The sequence below is a fragment of the Falco biarmicus genome, chromosome 5 (genome assembly GCF_023638135.1).
Source record: "Falco biarmicus isolate bFalBia1 chromosome 5, bFalBia1.pri, whole genome shotgun sequence".
In the NCBI taxonomy this organism is placed as follows: Eukaryota; Metazoa; Chordata; class Aves; order Falconiformes; family Falconidae; genus Falco; species Falco biarmicus.
Genome location: NC_079292.1, coordinates 91030537 through 91043003, shown reverse-complemented (window position 1 = coordinate 91043003; position 12467 = coordinate 91030537). Strand labels below are relative to the sequence as shown.

Here is a 12467-nt window from a genome sequence, read left to right as displayed (position 1 = left end):
CCGAGCTTACCCCACCACACTGCAGAGGTTTTGAGTAACCAGCAAACACATCCAGTGACTTGGGGTGTGAAGTCAGGGCTACTGCTGTATTAGCCCTGCCTCATTAAGTCTGCACTGGGAAAGAAAAGGGTGCGCACAATATTTTTAACATTTCCTTTTCAAAAGCCTAGAACTGAGAAAAGAGAAGAAAAACAAACACATGCATTTTTGAACAACCAACAAAAGCTGACAAATCCCAGCCCCAAAGTACTGAGAAACGGCACTCTAAAATTTGGAGGTTAGGTTTTAAGAGGAATACGTGAATAGCTCAAAGAAAATAAGATTATTTTGTGGAATCTTTCATTTTCAGTAAAAACCCTCCTTTTTTTATTTCACAAAGTGAAGTTTGGATGGACATTTTTTTAGCTAGCTCTCCTTGTAATCAGATATATAGCTCTAAGACCAGGCACATGGGCTCATTTTGCTAGGACCCTAGCAAAACATAAGCTCTTCTTTGACTTCATGGAAATGAAAGGAAGCCAACTTCTTACGTTAGACTTTTGTTTCCCTCCTTTCGCTCTTCAGGACAAGTGAAGAGTTCTGAAAAATTTGCTGAACTAAACGCATGCACTCTCAGAAAATTGACACAAGACATGCATGCTGTGGTTCCAGAACTGCAGGTCATTACATCTGGTAATACCTCACAGAAAACTTCAAAACAACAGTCAGAAATAATGTTTATCAAACACTCCCATTTTCGCATTGCTCTGCTCCTGCTAAAAGAAATACGGATATTTGCATAAAAACTGCTTTGATCTTAATTTTGTTCTTTTAAGACACACACGTTCTGCTGTTTAGTTCTCACTGGGATTCACAGATTTCTTCTGTGAATCCCCAGTCCACATCACCAATAGTGATGTGCTAATTTTGGACTAGAGTTCTGCTACTTGGGCAAAGATCAAAAAAATAAGAGGCTATTTTCTTGCAAGTACTTGGAGAAGTGTTAAAACCTGGAGCCAGAGGGAGAGCATGCAGGTCAACCAGTGGGCTGCTAGTTCTGCCGCCCTGCCAAGCTCACATTTGTTGTAATGTGAGCAGGCGGGGGCCACTGGGGCCAGGTCCAGATGCAGGGGGAAAACCAGACTCTGCCCAACAAGAGCTTAGGCTACAAATGCCACCAACATCCCTGAAATCAGATTAACAGAATTGTCTGTATCCACAGAAGAGGTTTTGGGGTTTTTTCCCTTAAAATGATCTGGGTTGTCTAAGTTCAGTAAGCTACTGGAACATAGTGTCATGGCCTTCACCAGAGCAGTCCCTTTCATCTTAATGGACTGCTCACAGGCTACGTGGCTTATTTAAGAATGCTCCAAATTGAAGTTTAGAACATCCCATCTCTGTGCTCCCATTTGATATCTGCTCCAGAACAGCGTGCCTGCACAGTGATGTCACTTCTCCATAACTGGTTTGTCTCTAACATGTAAGAAATGTTAAATAAAACATCCTTACAGGCATTTTGCAGGCTGTGAAAAGAGACTGGCAGTAGATGGTTCCATACCCAGTACCTTAGGTGCCACCGCCTGCTCTGCAGCAAGAACATTCATGGAAATCAAAGGCAAGATGGTAAATGTGTTTAAAATGTAACTTCGCTACAAAATTCTTCTTAAGTCTTGCACTGGGGGAGAATGAAACAGAACAGGATCTTATTCCTTTCGTATAGCAACCCATCCTAGCACTGTAATTTTCCTTTGGGTTATCTTCCTTCAGGTTATTTTCAAACTCTGAGTTCATTTAGAGCTGGTTCCCAGATGATCCCCCTCTCCCAGCCATGCAGGCTGGAGTTTGCTGGCTACAGGGCAGGTGCAGCACCTGCAGATGTAGCATGACCTTTTCCAGATACTCAAAGAGCACATCCATCAGGAAAACGATCCTGTTCACAAAACACACAGTGACACTGTGGAACTCATTGCTCCAGGAAACTGGCACAGCTCAAAACCTAACAGTAATAAAAAAGGACGGGATAGTTATGTGGCTCTCAAGAACATCCACAGTTGTCACAGGCAACGACAGCAAACATTTTGTGTTTGAGGGCTTACGTCGCTTCCTAACTCCTGAAGATCTGGATGGCACTGGACAACAAGGTCAAATTAGCCTCTTCTCACCCGCTGCGCCACAGGATCCTCAAGCCTTCCTCTGAAGACCATTCTAGATCATGTGGGTTCTTGACAATGGACTGGATGGGCAACAGTCGAACAAGGTCATCAATTCCCACTTATCTATACGACAGAAGAAGGGAGAGGAGAGTTCAGTTGCCCGATGTTTTCCCTTCTTCGCCCCTTTCCATTGAGATTTGCTAACAGCTGCCAGGTCCTTCAGTGCCTCTCACCCACAAAGCTCAAAGTGCTCTCTGTAGAGGTTATGTCCTGCCATCACCAGCCTAGAAAAGGATGTCAAAAGAGCTGGAATGACTTTTGTTAGCTGTCGCCCAGCAGCTGAGGGTAAGAATCAAGAAGAAAACCCTGACATGTTTCTAGACCTTCATAACTTTGCAGCCATGCTGGTATTTTCTTGTTGAGTGCACGTGTCAAGATTCTACCCACTGTAGGCTGGTATCCAGCCTGCTGCCTTCTTCTAATCAGACTGGCTTCTCGCGTTGGGATTGTGGTGGGCTCTGCTTTGAAATGAGACGCCTGAAAATGGTTGACACCTGTAGTCCTCTGGCTCTTGGGAAAATCTGTTAACCTTCAAGAAAAGTCTTGGAGAGGAGGGACTTTCAAGTTTTACAAGATGGTGAAGTTCTCTTTGGTTCCTTTAAAAAGCATTAGCAAAGGTCAGATTAACAAGTCAACACTGAAACTAGATATGACCAAGACTCCCAAAATTGATGCAGAAAAGAAAAGAGGTGGGTGGGGACAGGGTGTGGGGGAGAAAGGCCCACAACACAACATTGGCTCTGATCCTTTCCCCCTTGTTGGGCCTGGGGCACACTTGATAAGGTGAAGGGAAATTGTAAAATTAGACCTGGCAACCTACACAGAGAGGCCCAGTGCAAAGCCCTTGGCCTGAGGCAAGCTGAGAAAGTTGAGGAATTGTGGGGGAAAGGGGACTTGGCAGGCTAACTTCCTGTGGCTGCATCCAGGGCTAATTAGTTTTCAGTGTTCTGTGTGTGTTTGAATGGAAATGAGCCAGCACTGAGAGGCACGGGGTGAGGAAATCAAAAACACATGCACCGAGAAGGAAGAAGGGGCGGGGGGGGGGGGGGGTAGGGAAGGGAAGAAAAAAAAAAACAAAACCTGTCCTTTTTAGCTACATTTTCTTTTTCGGGAGGGCATCTCATCATTTTGTTCCATGAGCACTAAATCACCCTGGCTCCCCTGTCTATCACATCTCACATCTGCTTCAGAACTCATTAAACATCAAAAGGCCTGCCCTATCAGTTCTGCTTAGTTAGAAGTCTGAGTTACTAGAGTCCTAACCAGGGAAGATTTTGTATGTTTTTAATAATAGCTTAAGGAACTTCTTAGCACCCCATAAATTACTTAATGCAACAAACTCTTCCTGTGGACCAGCAAATGTTTTACAGAGGAGTTGAACGCTGCCTTAACATGCTTGTGGTCAGTCCAGAGTTACATAGCAACCTGCTTAAATGAACCTTTAATGCACGTTTCAGTTTAGGAATTGTTTTCCCATGTATCCTCTCCTGCCGCTAGCCCACTCTCATTTTTACTGCCGCTCTAATTTTATATAACTACATTATAACTTGTATTTCCACAGCATTTTGATCCTTGAGGACTCAAAGTCAATCATTAAAGCAGCGATCAGAACGCTGCGGCACCAATGAAACCTGCCTACCTCTGCCAAACCCCTTCCCCCACCCCAAACACACATGGACGGTGCCCTCCACTGCCGCATGTGCCAGGCAAACGGTTCATGAAAATAATTTATACACAGGAAACACAATGAACACTCCAGTGGGCGTTCGTTATTAGGAGTACCACAAGAGCTCTTTAAAATGAACTGAGCCTAGACCGAGTGCTTGTTATTCAAACAAAAGCAAACCAACTTCCATCAGGACACTCAAAAACTTTTTGTTTCTAGTGAAGTTTTTTTTCTGCCTAATTTGAAGTTTCTGTCAGCAGTATTATCACTAAAGCACTTCCATCCCCTTTTCTAGACTCACAAACACAGGGTTTGCACTTTTCCTCATGCTCAGGAATTACTAAATCACTTTTGGTCACACTTTTTAAAAAATCTAACCAGTGGTCAGACTGGAAAACGTTGAGTCCCATAGGCAAACTTTTCAGATGGTGATGGGCAAATCAAAAAAAGAGGCTTTGAACTGAAAAAAAAATTGATTTAGCAATCATCTCCACTTGACTGACTCCGCTAAGCTTCATCATTTAGTTGCAACTGTTTCTTCTTCCATCTGAGGCTGGGGCATATCTACACTTCAGACAGCCTGAGGTTCTGCAGCATCCTTGACCCCTCAGGGTTGCCTTGATTCTTGCTAGAGCCCCAAAACTCAGAATCTCTTCTCTCTCAGTTCTGGGTGCAAGAAATCAACATCTCACACTTAAAAAAAAAAAAAAAAAAAAAAAAGGAGAAAAAGTTAGAAAAAAAGCTATTAAAGAATGGTGGTCAAAAATAGCAAAAAACATAGTTGTATATAAATGTTTCTCTTTATTTTCATTTACCAGGAGTGACATTCTAGCCTAAAACGTATATAAGAATGTCTCTTCCAAAAACTTACAAATCAACAAAATATGTTTTTTCACATTTTTTTTCATTTTTTTTCCAAATATCAGCATAAGTAAAAGGAACTAAAAAATAAATAGCATGGCCCTCAGCTAAACTTATGGAGCCTGAGCAGAGATGTGTGTTAGCACATCCATTCCAAGGCTCCACGTCTCCGCTGGCTATCTAACCCTACCTTTGTGCAGGTGAAACAACCTTGGACATCTGAGGTGCTATTAGACTAGAGTCAAGGAAAAATGAAGTCAATGGCAAGTTACTAACCCTCTTCTAGGCTCGCTGTTGCTTGCCAACGACCTGTGGATGCTGCTCACTGAAGGAGATTTCCCTTCCCAAATGCAGCGTGCCTGGGTCCTTGCAATTCATTGGGGGGCAGTCCCGCCAAGCAGCCAGGGGCTCCTACCCCTGCGGTGGGGGCAGACAGCCTCTAAGGGAGCACACATGCCCCATGCTCACTCCTCCTTCACACAGAGTGTTCCCAGTGCTCTCCAAGCAGATCAGATTTAACAGAAAAGTACCAAGTTTATTCCAACGTGATGCACCATTAGGGAAGAAGTTACTTGGTTCAGGACTAAATATGAAGAGATACAGTCCAACAGGAGGGATGCCTAGTTCATTTAGCTCCATTTCAGGATCTGTGTGGCACTCCCTCCAATGACATGGCTGCTGATAGGACAATTTCACAGCTGTCAGAGCTGCCAGCGAAATTCCTGGGAGATCCATGGCCTCTGTTCATTGCTCCTCTAAAGAGGGACCTTTACCTGGGATAAGCTTCCCATAAGAAAACCCCAAGTGACCAGGGGTCCTGTTCAGTGTACCCATGCCTCTGGGGACTGTCTGCAGCCCTTCACCTTGACAAGTAATGCAATTAAGACATCAGCTTATAAGAGATCATCAGTGAAATGCAATGAGCCACAGTATTAGTCTCTCTTTATACTCTGCTTAAGGAACAAAGCATCAAGCTAGTCAATAAACCAACTCCCTTGTACGATGCAAGGCTGACACCCCCTACAAAACATGATGTTGGGGATTAAATTTAGTCCTTGAGAGTTCACATACGTCTAAGCACAGAGCTGTTCAATGGCTTATGACTCCAAAACTATTTACTACACAAATATACTTAAATGACAGAGAGGAATCCAGCTTACTAGCTCTAAACAGAGACTAGGCACATCAGGAAACGATGACAACTTGAAAGTAAGACTGAAAAATGCCTCAGCCACTGACCACTGTGCTTGAAAACCCGCATCAGATCATGAATATTCCAGAACCACTGGAAGACTAACATCACTAAAATGAAAAGTACCTAGAAGGTATCACTGCATAGGTAAGTCTTTCAAACAGGTTGGCCATGTGCTCGGGATCTGAAATCAGCTACGTTCAGCCCTTAGCTGATGTTCTCCAATACAGCGTCCAACAGCTGTAGTCTTCCTCCTGTAACTGCTATTTTCCTCTCTATTCAAGATTTGTATCCTGCACCAGTTTAAATTAAGCACCCCTATGGAGGAAATGACAGGTTCTGAGTGAAAGAAGCTCTAGGGAGTGTGTGTGCTTTCCCACTCTTTGATTTCTCCCTTCATGTGGAGCTCACACTGCCTTGGGATGATATTTACTCTTAACTTAGAGTCGAAGAACATATTTGCTTTCTGTTTTTCATTAAATACAGAGGGTTTCACAAAAGAGGCCATTTTTCATCAAAAAATTGTTTTCAAGTGAAAAATATCTATCAGCTCTACTCCTGACTCTAAACAATTCCTGGCCTAGGAGCACATTACTGTGACTTTACAGTTCATAGAATGTGACTCAAGAAATGAGAAAAATGTTTTCAAGAAGTTACCACAAATACTTTTTTTTTCTAAAAAACGAAGTATTTATATCCCAGCTAACAGTCCAGCTGGTAGCCTGCATGCCATCTGAGACAGCCACAGCATTCACTAGCATCAATCTCACTCCCTTTTTTTGATGACGGGCTCTACATTTGCTTTCACTCAGCCTCCTGGTTCCTCCTTCATTTTCTATCACTTTAAAATAATTGTCAGTAGCATGATATAAGCTGTAGTGTTTTTGTCCTTCTACCTACCATGTCTTGCTGCACTTAAAGATGCCCCAGGATAAGGACAGCTGTCTAGGCTGAAGGAGGCAACTGAGCAGAAGGTACCTGAGAGGTGTCAGAGTCATAAATTGAAGGTGCTTGATGCACTGTGGCTAATATACCACACGGGACATTACATTAAAGCTTTAAGGGGTGAAGTATATCTTACTTTGGTTCTAAAAACTTTCATAAGACGTTCTTCATATGTGCTCAAATTCTTTGCGGCTTCATCAAAGCAAAATCTAGCCTCTGTTCAAGCAGGCAATTTTCTTTTTTTTTTTTTTCCTTCTTTCTTTTCACCAGAGACTTCCTGTGAATCTTTTTTTTTTTCTAAAATGACATAAATCCCTCCCTCATCAGACCGGTGCATACAGCATATTTGGAAGCAGCTTACATAACCAAAATAAAACTGCATTTCTTAGCAGAAATTAGGTCAATGATCTGAGCCCTCTGTAGTGGTGCGGTTTCGCACCTATGGAAGCCAACAGCTTTCCTTTTAGCTTCAGACTAAAGCATTGCTAATCACAGAGTTCAGAGACCATGACTCAAATGCAAGAAAACTGTTAGACTCACTTAAAATTCATGAAATGGGCTTAAAAATAATAAACAGTAATATCTTTAATGTCTTTCTATATTTTCAGCCTTCACATTTGGCCCTCTTAAGGTGCAAATATGCTGGTTTTATGGACAAAGGATGAGATACACAATCGCTTCTGCAAAACAGAGAAACTAAAATATTAAACTAAAAACAAGACACACAGGTAAGTAGCATGAATTAGCAGCATGAAGTGAGGTGAAAAGGCACAGTGGAAATTCAGTCTGGTTTGAGAAAAGCACCGATTCTCCCCTTTTTCAAGTTCTGAGACAGAAAATAAGATAACAAAAATAAAAAGACATCTGCACTCAGAAGATTTGATAATGCATTCCATGTTGGCAGGACACTGTGAGCTAGCTACTACATGCCAGTAACACAGCCAAAGAAGGCATCATTGCCCAGGCAGAGAGGCGAGCTGAAGTCATTAGGGATATGCTAACAATACAACCGCCGAGTTATAACTGTGCATCGTGATTTCTCTAGAGAGCTAAGCAGAAAATAAAACTGCTGCCTCCTCCGATGGAGTATAGCCAAGGAATGCAGAAGCAATGCTGTTTGACATCTCTAGACTGAGTCCTCCCAGTAAGCAAAACACTGGATATAGAAAGCAGGTGTGATATTTTAGCATCTCTGCAACATCTGTCCATTTAAATATCTAAGCACTGGTAGTACGTACATCACCATGATATAAAAAAGTCCCAGAGTTATCCCGACAACGTGAAGCCACAGTCCAGTAGCTGAGAGAATTTTTAACTTTATTTCTTCTCCTCATTTTCCATTCTCTTTGCCTTCAGTTGCTGTTGTTGTTGTTGCTGTTTTAAGCTTCAGTGAAGTCAGGAGTTTCTACATTTTATTCAAAGGATGCCAAAGTCCCATCTCCACTGCAGAGCAAGCCAGTCACTGCAAAGATTTCACCTCCTGCTCCCGTGCTATTGCTTTCAAGTCTGACGGTTTCATAACACTGCCTGTAAAATAATACACAACTATCCACCATATCATTTGATCCCTGAAGGCGTATCACTTCACCTTTCCTTATCACTTAATTTATTTCTTCATCTATGTATTATTGCTCTTGCAAACCCTTTGGCAGCACATGCTGTCACTCACCTGGGAAGAATGACAGTGTCAGCAAAGAGCTGGAAGGTAAGGAAGATCCTGGTCTGCATGCACCCGGAGGTTCAGTTTTCTCTGGAGCAAAGAATTATAAATAAATTTCCTGCAAATCAGCAGCACCTGGCTCTGGACAGACCAAGGTCTTCTGCAGCATGATTTTTTCCTTAATAGTGGCTCTTACTCCCACTTCAGCTTTGTGGAATAAAGGAAGTTTGACTCTTCAATTCTGTTCTTAACTATTTGGGTTGGACTTGATGATCTTAAAGGCCTTTTCCAACCTAAATGATTCTGTGATTCTACAATTCTATTAGTGGTCCTTTCTCTGAATATGTTAATGAAATCTCTGCCTTTCCTCTCACAGAATAAGCACACTGCATTTTGCATTTCCAACTTCCTGTCTAGAAAATGAAGCTGATAATGCAAGAAATAAAATATAACATAGAAAGTTACCCATTATTTGCAAACATCTACATTCCCGGGCAGCCATCCTTCCAAGGGCTAGATTTTCTGAGGTCTAGTCAACAATTCAGGCTCCCTGAATGGTTTTCCCTTCTTCCTTCCTTTCCTTTTGAAAAACAGGTTTTAAAGAATCTAGGTCAAGCATTAACTCTTCTTTTCTTTGCTGCTCTTCTTCTCTCCCTTTGAGTCTCAGGTAACTCTTGCTTTGACACTATCCCAACATTTTCATTTACGGATCAGTTGTGTTTCAAACCTTCCGTCTCAGAACAGCCCCTCATTACATACACTGCCTGCCTCTTGTTCTCTGAAAATGTGGGTTTTTTTCATGAAGGAATGCTAGCTCTTTGTGCTGTAATTACACTGGGTCTGCAAGAGGAGGCTCTGGGGAAAGGCAGGCTCCATGAGGCTGTCTTCATGGGGACTTCTTAGGAGGGCTACAGGAAGGACACAGCTCTCCCAGGAAGGAAAACAGTTCCTCTCCCAGAGCACGTGAATCCTCAGGGATATACTGAAGACAAGGCCATCAGTGGAAAAGCTCTGGATTTCCCTGCTCCCACACATGTAACACTAGTGGGAGGGTGTAAAACTGAAGACACTGATGGGAAGAACCAGCTTGTTGTCAGCCTCACTGTGTCCATTCAGAAAAGGACCATATGAATGCACACGACTGCCCTTCCTCTTCTGCTGAGGATCCCAATTTCTTAGTGCTTGTTCTCTCATCCGCTAGAATCAAAATTACAATGGCCCAGTTCTCCTTTACTGAGGTTTGATTCCTATAAATTCCCATGGAAGTCAAACGGAGCCAACCTGAGTAAAAAGTAAGTAAACAGTGAACATGGGATTGAGGGTTTGGTCCTGCATTTTCTAACCTTCTTTTATCCTCTCCTTTTTTCCTTTTTCTCTTCTTTCTTCTACTTCTTCCCTACACTAGTGAATTCAGGAATTAGCTCCATGTCCTCTGTCAGCAGAACTTCCTGGGTCCCAGCACCAAATTGCTCTCTGCCTCCCTCACCCCCTCCATCCCTCTCAGATGGCAAAGCAGATACCAGACAGTGTCTTCACTGACTAGACTCACTCACTTCTGAACAATAGTTATTTTTTCTGTTCAGTTTAGGAAACTATTTTGTTCTTTTTTGACTAAATGGAATTTCTGACAGTTATCAGCATACATAAAGCTTGCGCTCCTCCCTAAACTTGGCATTTTGTGGCATTTGCTGGTTGGAGAACATTTTGTTTTCTGCCTTGGTGGTTAGCAGCAAATGCACATTTACATTTGTTTGTTCCTTTTTCTTGCGTCCTCACTTAAAAAAATGAATCAGTACACTTTTCACTGCTGAGTTATAGCTAGCTAAAATTGCCTCTTTACCCTTTTCTGTTCTGTATAGCTTGTACAGCTCATGCTGTCCTTCCAGATTTAAGCATCACTTTATTAAATTTTAAGGTTTACTGCATTGTAACATACATCCATTAGCACAGAACTGCTTATCTGATTCACAAGCTCCCTTGTACCTTAATACATTCAGACGCTCCTATTTTAAATGTTTAAAATAGCACCATCTTTCGGCTTTTGTTTATCTTCTGATGTAAAGAGAACCCACCGGACTATGTGTGTTAAGCCAAAACTTGTGTTTCTTATCAGGTTTAGACATACACCAGAGGAGCAAACTCATCCATCAGGAATCATTTACACCTGTACATGTCACCAGCTCGCGATCATTCGCAGTGCTGTGGTAACACGTGTACATAATGCCAAAATGAGATCATCTCTTGCGTGGTGTTTCTACACACATGAAGCCCCTACATGTGAAAAAAGAGGTGCAACTATTAGTTACAACTGTAATTTTGCAAAATTGAACAAAGAAATTAACACTAGCCTGACAATCAGACACAACTCTTCTCTTCGAATCATTGCTGACAGGAATATTTTGCTGAAATCCCCAAAGCTAAAGCTGAGCTATACAAATAAATACTGTAGCAGATCCTGACAGGAAGACGTTCAGCCCAATCTTTTCCAGATGGCAGTGATGGATGGCTGTGTGCTTCTATTTATTTGGTTTCCCAGGCAATGGTGTCCTGCTTTCACTGGTCATCACTTGAAGTGCTTTGGCTTACAGACCGGCACACCAGTCATGCAGGCTGCCAGGCAGGTATTCTGGTGGGTTTACTCATTGCTTGGATGTCACGACTCCAAAAAAGAAGCAAAATTTTACCACCTTGCTGGAATTATTTTCTAAAAACTGCATGTCTTAAAATTTGTGACAAACTCTTGGCACAGGACTCAAGGAGCTCCCAGGTAAAGCAGAGACCGGTCATACGTGACTTGCTGATTGCTGAGATATGCCAGTTCTGAAAACAATACAGTGACCTAAAGACTGGGGTGGAGGGTGGTGGGGGGGTGGGGGGGAAGTGAGAGAGAGAGAGAGAGAGAGGAAAGACATCCGAATCCCAAACCACATTGACTGAAAATGTGGCTGTCACTATTGTTCTGTTCTGTAAAACACATGGTACTTTACATAGGGCTATAAAACAAACGTCCATAGATCAGGGACTTACGTTATAGAATAATGTGTGGGGAAGAGTGGAGCTGGGATACAAAGGCTTCTGAATCCAGACCATTCATTTCGCTTGGCCATGCTTGAATAGTGAACCAAAGTTATTACCAACAAACACATGTTTGGTGGCCTAGGTAAAATGATCCATTGTCTCCAGATGATGTTCATTTTACAGGCACCCATACCAGGAAATAAAATGAGACGAGAACTGCTTGCTGCAGAGGTATGAGTTGCGTGGTGCTAGCACGTTGTAAGCAATTTGGGGCAGAGGCTGTACTTTCATGTGTTCATTTAACATCAAACATAACAGGGCCATATTGATGACTGGGGCTTTTGAGGCTACTGCTAACACAGCAACGGATAAATGCAAATTCTTGGTAACAAGAACTTCCTGGTGAAACCAGGTGACAGCTGAAATGTGGACACACACAGGACTGAATGCAGAATGGAAACAGGCACAAGGAAATGCATGCCCTTCCCAGGGTCTCAAGTCACCGGTGTACACAGTCATTTTTAGGAGGGCAATACAGCCAGTCCAGTGCAATTACGATAAAGCCGCCTTCCAAATGAAAGCACTCACATTAACAACAGTAAGTGGACAGATTAGGGGAAGGTTTCTCAAAAAAAAGCTTTATCTGGAATCCAAAGACAGCAGGAAGTGAATGAAATTGGTTGAGGCTGTGGGGATGTGGTCACGCTTCTCTGTGTAGATGAACAGATGGGCAGCAGAGTTCGGCATGTGCTGGTTTGGACAGCTGGGACTCGAGGAAGCCCTAGAAAGGGAATGATAAGAGTACAAGAAAATGAAGGCAGACTGAGGATTTCAGCAGACACTGACTTGCAACACCAGTGCACTCAGGCACAAGTCTTGCAAAAGGCAGTCACCACCTACTAGATTAGAGACTAAGGCAACCTGCCGGGCTGA

The 12467-nt window shown here is 42.6% G+C and overlaps 1 long non-coding RNA gene across 9 annotated transcripts in view; it reads right to left on the bottom strand.

Annotated features, from left to right (window-relative positions):
- Positions 1–12467, bottom strand: part of LOC130149391 (uncharacterized) — a 69086-nt gene that overhangs the window by 18787 nt on the left and 37832 nt on the right. For 7 of the 9 annotated variants that reach the window (XR_008821901.1, XR_008821900.1, XR_008821908.1 and 4 more), the window contains one exon: positions 11–114. The exons of 1 other annotated variant lie outside the window; for it this stretch is intronic. This is a non-coding gene — a long non-coding RNA (uncharacterized LOC130149391). Of the gene's footprint in view, positions 1–10; positions 115–7416; positions 12316–12467 lie in introns of those variants that run through there. One more of the 9 variants, XR_008821902.1, reaches the window with a different exon arrangement.